Source organism: Cololabis saira, chromosome 20, assembly GCF_033807715.1.
Source record: "Cololabis saira isolate AMF1-May2022 chromosome 20, fColSai1.1, whole genome shotgun sequence".
Classification (NCBI taxonomy): Eukaryota; Metazoa; Chordata; class Actinopteri; order Beloniformes; family Belonidae; genus Cololabis; species Cololabis saira.
The window spans coordinates 27,520,996-27,539,846 of NC_084606.1; the positions used below are offsets into that span (position 1 = coordinate 27,520,996).

At 40.2% G+C, this 18,851-nt stretch overlaps 1 protein-coding gene across 1 annotated transcript in view; it reads left to right on the top strand.

Annotated features, from left to right (window-relative positions):
- LOC133419939 (pyruvate carboxylase, mitochondrial-like) overlaps window positions 1-18,851 on the top strand; it is a 290,321-nt gene that overhangs the window by 209,216 nt on the left and 62,254 nt on the right. The gene's annotated exons all lie outside the window — the stretch shown is intronic.

Consider the following 18,851-nt stretch of genomic DNA (forward strand, 5'->3'; position numbering starts at 1 on the left):
TCATTTGGTTAAAAAAGAAAAAAAAAGTGTGATTTGAGACGAGGAGTGGAAGAGAGCACCGATCAGTCTCCACTGACGTTAAGCAGCAAGGGAAGAGTGCAAAAGAGAGAGAAGCACAAAGATGAGCAGGAGCAACACTGGCGGTAAAGAGTGGAGGATGGAAATAAGAGGAAGATCAGAGGGGGAATAAAGATTGGGGAGGTTGAGAACAACCGGAAAATAAATTAGAGGGAAAAATCGTAACGATTATGGTCAGGAGTGATGTAAAATATTAAAGTACCTTTTCTATAGATATTCAATGCTCTTGTGACTTATAGGATAGGTCAGGTGTTTCTGAAGCTAATAGGATATATTTTTAATTGTCACTAGGAACTAAATAGCATAGAGGTGAGTACTGCAGGTACCTGAGACTAATTATTATTATTATTATTATATTTCTTTATTTGGTATGGACATCACAATAACATAGGACAAACCAAATGCACTGTTTGAGTGTTTTAGCATACATGCTAATTTGCAACACTTGTCCACAGGAGGCTTTTTAAGACTAATTAAGAAGTTTCTAGATACTTCTGGACAGAATGCAACTTAATTTGAGTTTGTTAAAGGTATGAAGCACGGATTGGCTTAACGTGCATTAAACTGTTTTGAAGTCCTGCAGAATAATTGAATTTAGAGTGCATAATTGGCTCCAAACTTTACTGAAAATGAACAAATGTTTAATTGTGATATTTTACTAAAATATGCCAAGGTTATTGTGCAAATTTAAAAAGATAAAAGGAGCATAATGTAGCCTGGACAGAATTACTTGCAACCCTGCCCTAATTGGTTTCAGAAGCTGTAGAAACAACAATGCTCTGTGTGGCCACGTGCGAGTTTACCCGAGTCCATCGCCCCCCAGATCTCAGCTTTCCCTAAACCAGGGCAACCCCGTTCCAGTCCTTGAGGTCCACTGACCTGCATCCTTTAGAGAGTTCCCAGCTGTAACGCACCTGATTCAGATGAATCAATCACCATTAGCTTAAGTCCATTAGCGACCCCTTCATTTAAATCAGATGTGTTAGAGCAGAGAAACATCTGAAAAAAAAAAAACAGAAGTCCACCACCAGGGGCAGTAAAGCCGCCCCGGGATGATGAAGCCTGCACCACATCTCACCGAGAGTTCTTATTTTTCTGATAAATGTTTCTCTCTTTAAGGATTACAGTCCTGCAACACTAAAAGAGCTGTGCTTTTGTTGGACAGATTAAAATCCAAGTTTCGCACACATTTAGTTTTTTTTTTTTTTTTTTTTTTTGATGTTTAAGTTTCTTCACTGCCATCACTCATCAAGACCAAAATATGCATACAGCACATTTAATATTTACGTGGCATTTTATTATCCACAGTGTGCATAATCACTTTACACTTATTAGATTTGTCCTGAGCCCCATGTCTGACAGGATATATACATATGCACATATATATATATATTTATATATTTGTTCCCTAAAACTGTTCACACAGGAATTTGAAGGTATTCTTTTTTTTTTTTTTTACATTTGCTAATGTTATCGAGCAAGTTGTTAATGTGTCTTGGCAAAAGAATGCCAAATGCCAAAATTCAGTCCATACAGTACGATTCACGGACTCCAAAGATTCTGACCATTAGTTGACAGAAAAAATAAGGGTACAAATGGAGAAGACAATGCATTCTGGACAAGTCTTGATTAACTCTTAACTTAAACGCAAAAAAAAAAAGAATTTGGAGTAATTAAGAGACTTAATTTTGGAGCGTATGGAACACACACACACACACCATTCAGGGAGTTAATGTCTTCCTTTAAATACGTAAATGACTACCGTCCAGTCTCGTATAAGTGTTGCGTGCCAGCACCGACGAAGTACTTCTTGATTTCTAATCTTAACAAGAATGTTTTTCACATTAGGGACTTCTGCTTCTCAGAGCACTTTTCCACTACAAAGGGTTGGAGTCTTTCTTCCACCACTGGTGGAGGGCTGGTGAGAGATGGAGGACTGGGGGGGGGCGTCTATAATCTGTTCGTATCGCAACGGGAAGTGAAGTGCCTGGAGGAGCTATGGTCAGACCGGGATGAGGACGGAGGTAGAGTGAGGGAGTATAGGCGAGTTGAGTGAGAGAGTGGTTTGAGAAGGAAAGAAAAGGAGTGGACAGACTGATAGGAAGGGGGATGCGAACAAGTGTAGATAAGACTTCAAATGGTGGTTGATTTCCCTGCTGCACTGATAGCTGCTAGAAATGTCCATTTAATGAAAACCATCTACAGTGTGAGAGCGTGGCTTTTGCTGCGCCCTCCTCAGGATGAAAAAACGGTGCAAGTTATTTGATGTTTGAGTAAAGTGCAGTTGTGTGAATGTGCAGTTTGGTTTTGTTATAGTAATCTCACACATTAGATGAGACATCAGAGAGGTAAGAATGAAAGAGGTCAACAGTGGAGAGTTGTTTATGTTACAGATAAATCAGTTCTTCCCGCGTCTCGCTTTAAGTCGAGGATCCCTTTTCCACTCGACACTCATGTTTATTCCTCTAACTTCTCCCCCTAATCCCCCTTGCGTACTCCTTATTTATCCTGCTTTCCTCTGTCTTTATTGTCTAATTTGTTTTTCTGCTGCAGGGCAGGCCATTTAAAGTCACACCTCCCTCAACTTAAGGCCCAGGAGAAGAAGATTGATATTTCATTTCCCCCGGTCTTATCACTCTTACAGCGCTGGGTTTGATGGCTCATTGATTCACAATTAATCAGAGCTGTAGCGGTGCAGCACCAAGATCTCTTGTCAGGGAGTGACATTGCCAAATGAATAAACGAAAGTGACCTCTCGCGGGATAATTGAAGTGAATTCAACCCTCTGAAGAAAATCCCCTTACTGATGGAATTGTTGGTTTACTTATGAAGGTAATAATGCAGGGGAACTCGCAGTTAATAGACTTATGAATAAGCTTTTCAGGGGGGCTGTAAGAGACCGGCCTTTTGTGGGAAGGTCAGAGACTTTGTCCTTGCAGCTCTTTCTTCGACCAATCTGGAAAAAGTAAAGTGTCCAGGGAAAGCCTTTCTCCTTGGGACTGAGAGCGGAGCAGAGAGATTGGCAGGATCTTTAGTTCACCCTGAGTAATGCTGCACTTAATCAGGAGGGCAGATCTGTTAGAGTTCGGTTCGGCCAAATTAGCCCCTTAAAAGTGAAAACAGTTGCAGGGGAGTCAGCCTACTGACCTGCAGCTGAACAAATCAATCACCCGCAAGTTGTTTTTATGGTCACTGGTCAGCTCACTGGTGCTGTTGACAAATTGGAAACGTATCGAGGACAAGTATTCACGTGGTTCACTCCTGTATTTTAAGACTAAAGCAGGTGGTTTCAGTTCCTGCAGAGGGAATGCCTCACAAGTTCACGCATGAGGTTTCTGATGTATTTTGGCACATATACTCGGGGCTTCAGTGGTGCAAAACAAAAGATCCGAGTGCTGACCTTTACATTGGAAATGTATTTGTGACCGTTGTAAGAAACGTTACATTTTCCCTGATAACTCGACCTATTTCAAAGATGCTCACATGTCCAGCGACCAGTGGGCTTGGCATTCGATATATTGAACTGGATTCCCGAGGTAATGATTTCCCCTAATGCGTGCTGGTTCTCGCTGCCACCAGAAAGAAGGCGAGTGCAGCCTAAATCAAAGCATGAAAGTTTGACGGCAGCTGTGGAACACGTCCTCGCCTGCAGCAGGAGTATGTATATTCCTGCTGCTGGAAAGCTATTGATGTGGTAGGAAGGAAGTGGGAAGACTTTCTGTTTCCTCGTTGAGTTTCGTGCAGTCTCACAGTAGAAATGCGAAAGTTTGAGGCTTTGTGGCTGTTTTCTAAAGTTGTGCATGGCGCTCTAACAAAATTCTCCAATATATGCTGAGATGCCCGTGTACGTGCATCCTTACATGGAAATGGAAAGACTTCTGACCTGCTGCCATTCAAAGCAATGCTACAATTAAGATTTGTTTAACATAGGAATGATTTTACCCATGCTATTTCTATAAATGTGGGATTGGCTGTTTAACCTTTGAATAGATTCATAAACTACGAGGGAAGTATCTACTTTCAGTATGCAAAAGCACAAGAAAAGAAATATATAGTTTTTATTTGACAATAAGTGCTGCAATGAATTGCGCAACGGATTGGACTATCCGGACTTTGACTAGTTTAAAAGATTTTGGCATTTGTTTTCACCTTCCAACAGCGCTACTTGTGAGAACCACGGGAGTCATACTGGTGCAAGGTCAGAGCCCGGCATCCAGCGTCAGAGCTGACGAGGATGTGCTCTAAGTGGCGTTCAGACCCCATTTGCTTCCCACACCACTGGCATGCCGTCCCAATCTTAAATTTTGCAGCCTTCTTCAGCTGAGTTTAAATGACATGAATGATCAGTCTGTGGCAGTTTATCAGATTTAGAAGTGTGCACGCTGTTACAATCTCAACTTGAGAATCAGCTACTGGGTCATATGTCCTTGTATCTGTCCTGTTTATCCACCGTGCAGAAACATCAAAGAGTTCCTCTTTCAAGTCAGAAATTCATTTTTCTGCATGATGACAAATCCAGACTTGCAGCTAGTCGGATGTTAAACAGCAGGATCAGGAAGTCTGGGAACAGAGTCCGACCCCGACAGAGCCCTGATCTCCAAATCAAGACAGTGCGATTACGCAGGAGGACCCAAGTCAGACGGCCCAACTATAAAGCTCCACAGCTTAGTTTGGCTGCGACAGTTAAACTGCTTCTGCAGTACCGATGAATAAGTTGATGTTTTTATATTTGACATAATTTTGATATTTATTGCAGTTTGTGCCCCCAGCGGAGTAGAAAAATCTGAGATGCAGTGATGGAAAGCCTAACATTCTAGTTGCTCTGGCCAAACTACAGGAGCAAAACACTCCAGATCATTTGTTTTTGGTGGAAACGATAAACAAACTTTTAGATATGCTTGGGATGTTCACATCAAACATGGTCAAGTTGTTAAAAACAAAAGTCTACGTGATTGCACAGTGACTTTGTATACACCCAGTGTGTTAGATGCAGACAAACCTCAAACTTGACCCTCGTGGTCAGTTTCTGTATATTTAAAAAATATAGATATTAAACACAACAGCAAAAGTGACTCATATTCCAAACATTTTGTATATGAAGCCAGTAAATCAGGCGTAGTATGTCAAATAACACAGTTAAAATAGAAAAAGTGCACCCCACAAGAAAAAGGTTGGAGAAAAGTTGTAATAATCTTAAGAATAACAATAATAGTACATGTATTCAACATTCAGTGCATGATGATATGAGAGGTGTTTGTATAGTTCCTCAAATGTTTTTTGAAAGTATAATAAAATGCCTTAGTGTATGTTAAACAGTTTACAGAATTATCACCAAGCGTTATAAATTCTGTTTGTCATTTATGGCTTTAGCACTTTATCGGTTTTCAGATGCTGCTGAACAAGATCACCGGGCTCAGTCTTGTTGTTTTTAGCAGTAGCGTCGCTAGCCGCTGCATCATAATCTCTTTGGCCCGATGACGACCCCTCCAGGTGAAATTAGACTGGCTGTGATGAAACCTGCAGTCTCCTTTCCTCCTCTCTGAATCCCTGCTGTGGAAGCTTTGAAACGGCGTTGTCGAGGAAAATAACCAGACTGAAGTGTTAGCGCTGGTGTTGCGTTGTTCATAATTCTGCATGTGTGTTTGTGTTCGTGTGTTTGTGTGCGCATGTATAAAGAAAACTCCTCCCTCTTGCATGTTTTAGATGTTTCCCTGCATCAACACACCTGATTCAAATTAGTGGTCATCAGCTCGTCTTGTCTGCACAGCTCTAGTTTATACTATGCTACTGTCATTTAGCAGACGCTTTTATCCAAAGTGACTTACATATGAGAGAACAACACAAGCACAAACATCACATAGGAGGGTACAGCTGGATCAGTGCTGGTCAGAATGCTGAGAGTCCAGTTGGACACAGGTGCTCTCACGCCAGTGCTAGAATATCATATTTTTTCATTTTTATTTTTTTTTTAAATAAGAAAGCTACGTCTAAGAAGACACTATCTTGACGTAAGTGCATGCATCTTTACTAGATGCCGAAGTGCTCCTTAAAGAGCTGGGTCTTTTTATCTTGCTATTAAAAGTGGGTACAGACCCTGCAGATGGGACAGAGTTAGGCAGGACATTCCACCAGCGGGGAACAACGGAGGAGAAGAGTCTGGCTACTGATTTCACGCCACGTGGTGGTGGAAGCACCAGGCGTCTTTCGCTGGCTGAGTGGAGCTGTCGAGGGGGAGTGTAGCTCTGAATCAAGTAGTGAAGGTATTGAGAAGCCGTTTGCGTAATTGTTTGGTAAGCCAGAAGCAGAGCTTTAAACTTAATGACTTCTGTTTTGGGGTGCATTGATGCAGAGAAACATCTAAAACACCCAGGACAGTGATCCTGGAGCACCAAGGTTGGGAAACCCTGCTCTACTAGGAGCCACTCTCGCAGCTTGGAGGGTACAACTCCAAGTGCACATATATACACACACATACACACAGTGTGTATACAGTAAATATGGATCATATATGGATCACAGTCTGTTTGCAGCCAAAATATAAGGCACTCAAACTGAGCGTAATTGAAATCACGCCGCAAGACTTGAATGATTGCATGGTTGAGCACACCATAGTACCACAAACGAGGGCATGGGCAGTGCAGCCTGCTGTTCAACACGCCTCTCACACTACGCTGAATGGATTACAAACACACGCACTTGCTCTGATGTGATGTGATGTGAGGGGTAAACGGTGTAGAGGTTTGGATCGAAGGGCAGATCCCTCTTCCATTTGTCTCAATTTGGTGATAATGAGGGACGGGGACAGAAACACACACAGTTACACTCAAAAGCAACGGCCACAAAAAACACTGCCTTGCATTTCAGCTCTCGGACCCATTTGTATGTCATTGGGTTTTTATTTATTTCCTCTACATTATTAATGGCGTCTCTTGTAATGTTTCCCAGTCACTGCTGGCAGGCTGTGTTAGCAACCATGAGCTGCTGTAAAACATGCCCAGCCTTGTTTGTCTGCGTCACTTTAAGTGTAGAACCTTGAGAAACGCACTCAGATGTTCAGACATGCACAGGAATAACTTCAGAGAAGTGCGGCTTCGAGAAGAGTCAGTCGCTCTAATGCACCTTTTTTTTTCCAGACATTTCCAAACAATTGAAATAACCGGTGATCATGGCATTAAGAATTAGCTTCGATGGGGACTGTACAAATTGTTCTGCACAGGGATACAATTATGTGTTGGGAAAAAGTTGTTAAATGTCAAAATACAAAGCAGGGAAGTACAAATGAGAATATTGCAAATTAGATGTTTTATTTCTTCAAACAAGCTGCTGTTTCTTGCTATTAATTCTGCGTTCAAAGCAGGGGTGTGTGTCTGAGTATCACTGATGCTGATAACGGTTACAATTTTACATGCACATAATTATCATGTAATGGAAAATCCATGAAGAACAACCTGATTTAGATTTGGACTGTATTTTTCTGTAGAACCAGCTTGTCATCTATTTATGACTATACATGTGTTACAGTACGTGTGTTTAAGTGCTATAAATGTAGATCACGTATAACCCAGAATATTTTTTCGCAGACACATGTTCTGCCCTGTAAAGCACACTAGAAGCCTGGAGAGGTTTTTCTAACCTACATGGCATGAGAATGAGGAAATAAACTGAGAGGATATTCTCATCAGCTGACACATTTGACCTGTGTCAAACATTTAGAGTGTCAAGATTTACACAATCCTATTAAAATTCATAGGCAGAGTTGTGATCAAGGTCTTTGCATGACTAAAAATCCTTTAAAATGACCAATAGTTCCTCCTTTGCATACTGCAGTGGATTATCCTGACTGTGAAAGGTCGTAGAACCTTTATTTATATGCAGCATCTGTATGTGTGCGAGTATGTTAGTAGGCTCCAACAGTGTTAGATATGCTTCACCTCAGAGTACTGTTGAAATCACATTAATATTAGATTATCTATGGTGGCAGTAAACAAACTTAATGGACAATAGCTTCGGTGAAATGTTTTGACATGTCTAATGCAACTTATAATGACGATAATAATGGCTGCATTCAGTTTTTGGCCCATCAGTGTGCTGGTGTTGCTCATCCGGGCCCACCGGCAGTGCTTTCTGGCAGATCGTAACAAGCTGGTCCATGGATCACCCCCACTGACGAGGCTTCCAAGGAACTGTTAACTTTGCGAGTTATGGCTGGCAGTAAGGGCTTTCACCCACCACAGTCGGTGCACATGAGATAAATTTGCGGTTTTGGGATGAGGAGACAGAAGTCCGATCGAAAATCATTGATTACCTAAGTGTGAAATGCTAATTGACTAGGAAATCACAATCATAAGACTAGAAAATATTCACATACATCATGCACAGAGTTCTGTGAGTATAAACCAGACAGTTATAGTTCCTTCTGCGAGGAGGCAGCAGCTTTTTTTTCCCCTCATGTGCCTTCTTTTGTCTGATAATAGACTGAATGTTTTAGCGTTAAAGGCATCTATCTAGCTGAGCTAGATGAGGAGGAGAGATTTAATATGGTTGGTTTTGCTTGTTGAGTCAATGTTTCCATTTTAGTTGGCTTTTTAAATGGCTATCTTTGTTCTGTTTACTGTTACAGAAACATGGATGAATCCCCTCCTCACAAGCGAGAGTAGTCATCAGTACAGGCACCCCATTAGATTAGAGGCAACGCTTTGACAGAAAAGTACTGAGACCAAAGCCATTATCATAATAGTAAACGGAGACTGGCTGAAATGAATTTTCTTCCAGCTTTATACAGAATATGAAGAAGACTGCTCTTTTTTTGCTTTTTTTTTTATTGTAGAAATCAAAATGAAATTCTGTTTTGCATGCTCATCCTTTTAAAATCTTTTTCCTGGGGTAGTTGTATGGTAATTAAGGCGTATTGCTTTTTTTCTTTTTACATTTTTATATTGTAAAGAAGTTTAAGTGGATGAATATGAGGAAAACATAATTGCTAAAACAAAGTATTTTTAGATCGTTGGGAGAACAATATGAATGCAGTGACACTATATTTGTCGTCTTTTCTGAATGCAACTTGTAAAGGCTTAGCAATCCTATGTGATTTCTTGTTTTGTGTTCGCTCGGATATAAGTCGCTTTGGATAAAAGCGTCTGCTAAATCAGTGTTTCCCAACCCTGGTCCTCGAGGCTTCACTGTCCTGCACGTTTTAGATGTTACCCTGCTTCAGCACACCCTGATACAAGGAGCTGTGTCATCAACAGAATTGTGCAGACCTTGATGACAAGCTAATTAGGACCATTAATTAGAATCAGGTGTGATGATGAAGGGAAACATCTTAAACACGCGGGACAGTGGTGGTAGTAGTAGTAGTCCACATTTGTAATAAGACTTAAACTACTGGCACCTTTTCAGGACTTGGTCACAATCAATCTCTCCGACAAGAAAAGCTGTTTTCTTTTTTATTTGTATTCTTTTAAATGTTTTGTAATTTTTTTTTCCTAAAATTTAAGTTTTTGGTTTAACTTTTTTTTGTTTTTATTAAAAAACATACCGTAAAATAAAGTTCTCAACATGAAACCTATAGTGCTTAAGTCTTTTGAAATTATGTGTTAATCCAACATGAGTTGCAAAATGATTAAGAAAAACATAATTGCACATCAGTGTGGCGTTTTATCTGTTTTAATTGTTTGCATTAGTCTGCACATTAAAAAAAACATTCGACTAGATTTTATTTTTTTATTTGTTGGATTTCTAATATAATAGGAATCGTTTAAAAGGAGAAAAAAAACTTCACAACCATTAGCTGTTTTATGCAACTACAAGCATCCACTCGCTGTGGTCTCACAGCAAGACTAATTCTAACTTTTAATTTTGTCTCTGTGAAAAGAATTAATCAAACTTTAATCTCTCAGCATGCTAAGATGCTCATTATAAATATCAAAATGCATTGCTCATCAGTAGAACCTGCTTCTCAGCTGGCAAAGATGTTCCATCAAATATCAACCCTGAAACAAAACATTTAACAGGTTAACAAGACTCACTTGCATGAGCAAACATCGACCAACAGAGCGACAACCAGAAATGACTTTCATCAAAACCCCACTGCCTGAAGCTTATCTGCTGAATGTTATCTGAAATGACGGATGTGATTCTGTGTGTATGTTCAAATTGAACTGTCAGTCGTTTTGAGTTGGTAGAGTGTTCCTCACCTAGTTAAAAGCTTAGCCCCCCCCCCAACTTTCCTTCCCTCCCATTAGCTTTCATAAGCACAGCTGGCAGCTCAGTGTTTGAGCACAAAAGTGATTTAAGCTAACAATTTAAACACTGGCTCAGAGCTTTTCTATGTCAAGAGCTTGAAGTATTTATTCTGTGCACAAAATAACTTTAGTTTCAAGTTAATAGGCTCTACTGACAAAGGAAATGCAATAATCTTTGACAGTCTGGCAGAAGTTTTCAATCTTTTAACTTTCCCTGATTGTGGGCATTAGTGCTGACCAGTAACTCTTAAAGCAAGACTTAGTTTGTCCGATGTATGCATTAGTAATTAGGCATTTTGTTTATTGCACTTTATTTTGTTTAAGCCTATTTGAATATGGTTTCACTTTCTTTTTTTATAATGGAAAAAATCTTTAGAATCAGACACATCTACTGGGAATTACAAGGAATAAGATCCACTTATCGCTAGATTTGTCTTACCAAGACCGCTGGATATCCCTAGATGGGGAAAAAGTAAACAAATACATCTGTTTCCTCTTTCCAGTTAAGTCTATTTCCATTCAGGTTATATTTCAGTAGTTCTTCCTTGTGCTTTTTTCATTGGTTCTTTGAATTCTAAGCTATCGTCTTTGTGTCTCACTTGTGCTTGACACGTACTATATAAATAAATCTGAGCTGGTCCACCCCACAGCTATTGGTGGCATTGAGGTTTATTGAGCTGATCTGAGTGATACGGGTCCCAAATGGTTTTCACACTTTAAACGGTTTCGAGTCTCCTGCTTTATAATGGCACAACAGAACTCACAGTGCTGCAGAGTTTATTTTAAATTGATGCTTTATCTTAATAATAAATTACACATCTGGTTGAAATGTTGGGCAAGATTAAAGGGTGATTAATCAACTGCATCATATCAAAACTATTGGTAGACTTCTGATTGCATTTTTACCCACTCCTTTGTTTTCTTTTTTTTTTTCTTTTTAACATTGAGATATTATCATGTTCAAGTTCATCTATAATTACTACATAACCAAACACCTGCCAACAGAGCCAGAGAGAACACACTGTGGGTTTAGAGTACATCATTAGTCATTTAATGCGTCACATGCCCACTACTTAAGGATTCCCAGAATACCACTAAGCAGCCGTGTGTTTTAATAAGCTCCTGTCTCGGGGTCCCTGAAAGAGTATAAGAAGGTGTTCTTTGAGGACGTTTGTGACTTCTTTGTTAATACCAGGTTCATGATCGTGTAAGGTGAACACAGTATTGCCTATCAAAAAGTACTTGCCTTTGGTGTTTTTCAGTTTCTCCTGCAATCTTCAATATCTTGCATTTGTTCTCGATTGCTACCCATTTGATTCAAATTGAAAAATCAGTAAAGTTGTTCCAAAAAGGGCTGAAACTACAATAGCAGCTGAACGCTATTGTATATGCAATTCTCAGCAGAAATAGGAAGGAAAGCAATGACTTACTCTGTTCATTTTTTTTTGCAGACAAAAGTTGACAATTAAATTCATAGGGGACTTTTTACATCAACGATTTTGGTCGACAGCGCCGTTGACCAATCGTTGCAACCCTAGCACCAATAATGATTATCAGAAATGCTATCTGATGCTGCTGTAAAAGAAAGGGTGTGTTATTGGTGAATATTTGTTTCTATCCACTTTCCAATACCATATAATTCTTATGAACAGATTTCGAAAAAATATTTCCTGTGTAACACCTCTGCCAGAGACGTGGAGATAAAAGTGCAGTGTCTGTTCTTTCAACCTCCTCTGTGAAGGATGTTTGGCAGTTTCAGCACCATGGCCAGCGGCAGTTTCAGCACCATGGCCAGTGCCAGCTCAGAGAAAAGGCAGCAAGAACAGGCTCCATTAATACTGTTTGAAACAGTAAAGTGTGGATCATGTCTATATCTTGAAGCTTGAAATTACCCCTCTGCCGTCTTACTTCTCCCTTGCATAGGTTTTTGAAGTGTTTCAGAAATCACAATCTTACCTGCATTTACACAGTCCTGGGTTTCATTAAACCTCCAGTTTTACATATGAATGCAAACACACGGAAGACAAATTGTTACCTTAAAAATGACTTTGGGGAGTTTATTTATCCATTTTCCCCCGTACCCTTTGATCTTATTTAAAGTGGAAATATACCTGCCCACAATTGAAGTTTCTACCATGGAGGTGTGATGGGGAGCCTACCAAATATTTAATTTCACTAACAGGAAGAAAGGAGAAAAAAAAAAAGACTGTGTGCCATATTTAATTTATAAACAAAGCTATGAAACAGCGGTCACAAAAGAGAAATAAGATCAAGTATATACGCCTTTGCTTCTCTACTTTTAAACTGTTTAAAGTGAATTTTAGGGATGTAAGAGCCACCGGAATTGAATCAGAATGGGCAGTAATCATTGACTACACTCGGCAAGAGGTCAAGAAAGAAATTAGAGGAAGTTAGTGGGCAGGAAGTAGAGATATGACCTTTTCATTAAACAACAAAATGGGATCATTGTTGTTCGTTCAGCACGCTGTGATCATCCATGTTGACTTCCACATTTCTCTCTGGACACAAACCGAACTGTCACTCATGGTTATTGTTACAAAGATGAGTCCAAATAGGAGCAGTTACCGGCCTTGTGACCGAGCAGACCAATCAGTGAACTGTAATAAAGCCGTTAATATCCAGCTGAGGCTGATTCATATCATCTTGCATGACAGTGGGATTGTTTGCATATTTTCCTCCTCCAGCCAAGCATGGACATCTGCCTATTTGTGAGTTCAACTCTGTTTCCTTTTTGCTCGCTTCGGATTTCTTGAGAAAGCAGAGTTAAGTGCCAGTGGGCATGTACATTTAGTTTTGGTATGTTGTGTTTGCTCGAGTAAATTTGTGGCTGATCTGCCTGTGCTTGTGAGGTTTCCGCTATAAGTCTGTGTATTTGTTCACTTCTTGTGTGTGTGTGTGTGTGTGTGTGTGTGTGTGTGTGTGTGTGTGTGTGTGTGTGTGTGTGTGTGTGTGTGTGTGTGTGTGTGTGTGTGTGTGTGTGTGTGTGTGTGTGTGTGTGTGTGTGTGTGTGTGTGTGTGTGTGTGTGTGTGTGTGTGTGTGTGTGTGTGTGTGTGTGTGTGTGTGTGTGTTGATCTTGTTTGTGTCCCAGCCAGTGGTTAAGGCATGACAGATGGGGATGGGGAAACAGAGGAGGAGGGGAGAAAGAGAGAAGAATGACCTGACAGCTCCCCCTTTAACCCGTAACCACTGAGGGAGCTTGGAGGCAGTGTACTTGAAAGTGTGGCAACAGGACCGGTTTCTGTGTTATTAATTACTGAGCACAGTGTTTATAAATCAAACCTCAATCTGCACCTTCACAGTTTATAATGCTTTGTAGCTGCACTTTATTTACTATAAAGCTGCTCCGTTTCCCACTGTAAATGAAATCGGATGGTTCAAGGTGTGATTGGGACTTGGGACAAATGTTTATTTTCCGTGTCATCTCAGCCAGGTTTGATACTGTACATTTGTAGGATTGAACTGTACAAACTGAAGGACAACCTGCATAAAATAAGTGCTGGGATGTCTTTGGTTGTCATAGTCCTGAGGATTGAAGACGGCAGTTTCAGCCTGAGACAAAATGCTTAGCTTTACTGCGTATGACCCTGACTACCTTCCCAAAGACCAAATAAAAATGGATGCCAAACAAAGTTCTTGGGGATTCCAGCACAGAAATAAAAGTCTTGTTGAGTTGTCTTCAGAGGCCTTGCTTTTAAGATGTATCATTGCTGTTCTTGTTAGATTGCCAAAAGGATGTACCATGAAAAAAAATAGCACTGACATGTCTCTACATCAAAGCCTCAAATTCAGAAGATTTAATTGATGCGCACACGGAGGATGTATCATGCTGAAGTTCACATTGTTGCGAAGTATGTAGTAAGCTTTGAAGATTTGTCTGTAGTTGCCTTTGGACAAGTTGTAATCTGTGTTCGGCATCGTGGGTACAAGATACATTCATCTTGAAACTTGTAGGTGGGATGCTGAGTTGAATGTCAAGTCTGTCTGCAACTGTCTCACACACGTGTTCACAAGTTAGTTTTTCTGAAGGCTGCGGTTTGACCGGCCAAACCTCGACCGTTGCAGGTCAGTTAAAAAAGGGCATCGACCCTGATGAAAACTTTAACTTTGCCTCATTGGGATTGTTTTAAGGAAATGTAATACTGGAGGGTTGTGTGTGTTTTCAAAATATTATTTACACTGGAGCAACATTGTGGGAGCCCTCAGCAGCTCCTTCAGCCAAAGACTGCTCCACCCGCGCTGCAAGAAAGAACGCTACCGCAGGTCCTTCATCCCCACAGCCATCAGACTGTATAATAAGCAACTGTAGCCACCCGTGTGCAATAAACCTGTCTCTTTATAAGTGCAATAACCACTAAATACCTCACGTATTTTTGAGAATATTTGTAAATTTTTTGTAAATATTATCCTTTTTTTTGGTGTTAACTATTTTTTTCTCTCTTGTACATACTCTTTTTCTACTTTTTATATTGCTCTTTTTTATTATTTAACTATTTATTGGTCATTTCTATTTTAAATGTGTGTTTTGGCTGCTGCACGACTGAATTTCTCCTCTGGGAGATCAATAAAGTCTTCCATTCTATTCTATTCTAATTGCAAAATTGTTTGTGATACAATTTTCAAGGTACATTTACACTAATTTTAAATCTTTCCATTAAGGTATAAACATGCTGCAGGCTCTATTTAGAAATCATAAATTCTGTGTTTAAAATATGGATGTGGTAAGACATGTTGGAAGACATCCATATTTTACTTGGGAATCTGATGACCCAAAGACAAACAGATGCTGTATAGCTCATTGTAAACAAATACTGTTCGGATTCCTTCCTAAGCTGGAAATCGTGAGGTGATTTACATTGGTTCTTCTGATGCAGCCTGGACTAGCAAAGGTAATATAAACTGCTGGTTTCTTTGTGTTTGGAGTCGATTCTACTCCCGGGGATATCGGTACATGGCTCATGATGCTGCCTTGGCAATCACTATTGAAGCTGATTGCATCAAGAATGATGACGGCGGGCTGTGAGCAGAATAGCAATAAAACAGACTCTGGTGATTAACGGTGCACTGGATGTACAAAAGTAGTGACAGACAACCAGGTGGTTTGTTTGTTGTTTTTTGGGGGGAGGGGACTGTAAAGAAAGTTAGTTAATGAGCTTCCTCCTCAGCGATCTGAGGCTTGAGAGTTTGAATTGGCTCCATATTGGAAGTGTTTGTCAGCTGGAGCCTGTGCATTAATTCACCCGCCGTGTTCAGCTCCCCACAAGAAACCTGCCCAGGAAGTGTGTAGCCGCTAAAATTTATAGTATAAAAAGGATTTGGAAATGGAAGCTGTAATCATTCCTGGTAAGAAAGCGTGCGTGCGTGCGTGCGTGCGTGCGTGCGTGCGTGCGTGCGTGCGTGCGTGCGTGCGTGCGTGCGTGCGTGCGTGCGTGCGTGCGTGCGTGCGTGCGTGCGTGCGTGCGTGCGTGCGTGTTTGTGTTTTGCATGCAGCCTGCATAGCTCTTAGAGATGTAGCCAAGTGGTTGTTTTAGGGCACCAAAATCAAGGGAGGCCCTCTGAGTGTTTGTGTGACATTATTCAGAGCGGCGTGAATACTGATGTGGAAAATTGAGAAGAGATACTGAGACGTAGGAGAGGTCCAAGGTGTGTGTGTGTGTGTGTGTGTGTGTGTGTGTGTGTGTGTGTGTGTGTGTGTGTGTGTGTGTGTGTGTGTGTGTGTGTGTGTGTGTGTGTGTGTGTGTGTGTGTGTGTGTGTGTGTGTGTGTGTGTGTGTGTGTGTGTGTGTGTGTGTGTGTGTGTGTGGGAAGTGTAAAGAGGCTGCATGTGTGTGATAGTCACAGGCGGGAATAGCATCCTGTTAACGAGCATATTGATCCGGTACAGCAAACGAATCAGACAAACCTCCATGTATCACCGGTGGCTTCATCATCCCTTATTGTGTGTCCCTTATTTTAAAAGAGTAAAGGCTTTTGGCCACGCTTCATAAGCCCGTACACATTTATATTACTAAAAACTTTCCAATGCTTTACTCTTTTGCGCTCAGTTTGCCTACGTGCACAAACTATAAATGATGACATTATAAAAAAACAACAACAACAAAGTTTGAAAATCCCAAACTTATGCAGGTGAGACATCAAAACAAGAAGCCCTTAGGCTGTCCTCCCTCCAAAGTATCTTAAACAGATTTATTTTTTATTTTTACTCCCACAGGAAAGTGTGGAAGCGTTAGAAGTATTTCCATCTGGAGTATTTTCTTCAAGAGAACAAAAAGGGTTACTGTACGTTCCTTATTAGACAATAATGAAATACTTTATATCCAGCCACGGGGTGTAGTTACAAACTGCACAAACAGGTTTGTTTTTTATATGCTTTTGCTCAGATATCTGTCGAGCATCTTTACCATAAGACTTGGGGTACAGTAAAGACTGCAAATAAGGGGGTGTGCCAGCCAGTTTTTCTCACTAGTAACACATTTGAAAGTCCATGATCCCTCAATATGTGTTCGGCGTGAAGTCTGCATGAAGAGGCAAGTGCTGTAAGGACACTTCCCAGAATATATACACATATATATATATATATATATATATATATATATATATATATATATATATATATATATATATATATATATATATATATATATATATATATATATATAATGACTATCTTTAACCCGCTACGTTGAATGAAAAAGATCCTTTCTTCATTCAGTTTGGTAGCTTTGTTACTGAATGAGCTGGGATACTTGTTTTACCAGTCTGCATGTGGTTGTTCTGTGCTTTTATTTCGATGCACCTTTAGTAAAACAAGTCTCCACATGAATGCTTAATGTCTTATGTACTGTACTTGCATTTAACTTGTATGAAGCTTTATTTTGAAGCACTGCCTTTGGCTTTTATGTTTTGGTGCTTAACTTGTATCCCAAGGCCCAGCAGTGCAGCCTTGTGAATCATCCAGCTCTCCTTTCTTTCCCTCCTCTTCAGTTCCCTCCTTTTTGTAACGAGGGGCTCAGAATGTGCTCTTATTCTGCTAATGCACACATGTATCTCAGAAATTGTAAACCCCTGTTCACCTTCAATGATTACCTGGTACGATACCTACTCTGCCTGCACACTTGCTGAGACTTTGGCACAGAACACGAGTGCTAGCCACCCCCTAGTCTTGTTTTGTAAATTCAATGTTTTACCAACTTCCATATTTATTCACCAGTCTTAAAGATTAAAACAGAAAATACATGAATCTGTCTCTTTTAGACCTAAACTGAATCGATTCCTAATTATCATAGCAAACGTGTCTATGAGGCGGCTTGCTTGGCTCTGCTGGAGGCCAATGAAGACCAACACTGACGCACTTAACACTGTTTTCTGCTTGTAGTCACTCTAAACTTTGCATGGCTTTATCTTACAGATACAGATTACTTGGAGGTAGCTATATCCTTTCTCAGGCAGGGCAGGTTTATTTGTGTCGCACATTTCAGCAACAAGGCTGTCCAAGGTGGTTTACATAATAAAAACAGAAAAAATAAAGAGAAAAAAGTGAGCTATTGTGCAATGGCATAATAAAGAAAAGTTTCAACCCAAGCTAAAATTACAGCGTAGCACTGAAATTACCATTGTTTGGATTTATAATTCAGAATGGTTTAAATAATTGAGTCAATGTCAGCTGCAAACAAATGAGTTTTTATCAAATATTTAAATCCTGCCAGTAACTGATTAATCAGACAGCTGATTATTTGGTCTACCTGTAATGTTATTACTGTATTTTCCATCCTAATGGAGGGATTAGAAAAGCCATCCAGTCACCCATCTGTTCAGACGTGGGTGATTAGACGTCTGATACGACCCTGCTGCAGGGGAATGTCCGTCACGGCCTCCACCTCAAGTATAGAAGGCTGCAACACTATTTGGTTTGATGTTTCTGACACTGCTGGTATGAGCTAGACCAGCGTCTAGATGCCCCCCCCCCATCCCTCTCCGAGCTGCCACTGTAATGAGGCCTGTGTGCTTTTATTGCCCAACTTCCTACTGCTAATTATGGGATTCCTCAGTGACTGATGCTGCAGTTATTTCAGGTCAGCGTGTGCTTGGCTTTGCTAAAAGCACAAATTGTAGTCATAAATTGTACATTTATATACTGTACATGTGCTGTATCTGGCCCCGACACTAGCCAGATAATTGACTCACTTCAAAGTCTTCAGGAGCATCATTTGCTTGTACAAATGTAAAATGGAGACAAGGTTTTTTTTGTTTTAAAGAAAGTAGCAGGGATTTTAAACGTTTATCTTTCTTTAACATAAACCTCCCACGGCTGTAATGAGACCAATGTGCTAAATAATCTTAAACTAGGTTGCTCTGGTATTACAGAGCCTGCATCTGTCCATTTTGGACTCAATCCAAAATCACACGACCCCAGAATGTGAGGTTTGTGCAAATCTTTGCCCAAAATACTTACTGAAGCTGGTATTTGACAAGTTTGCATAATGTTTTTATTCATTTCAAGTTTTATCAATG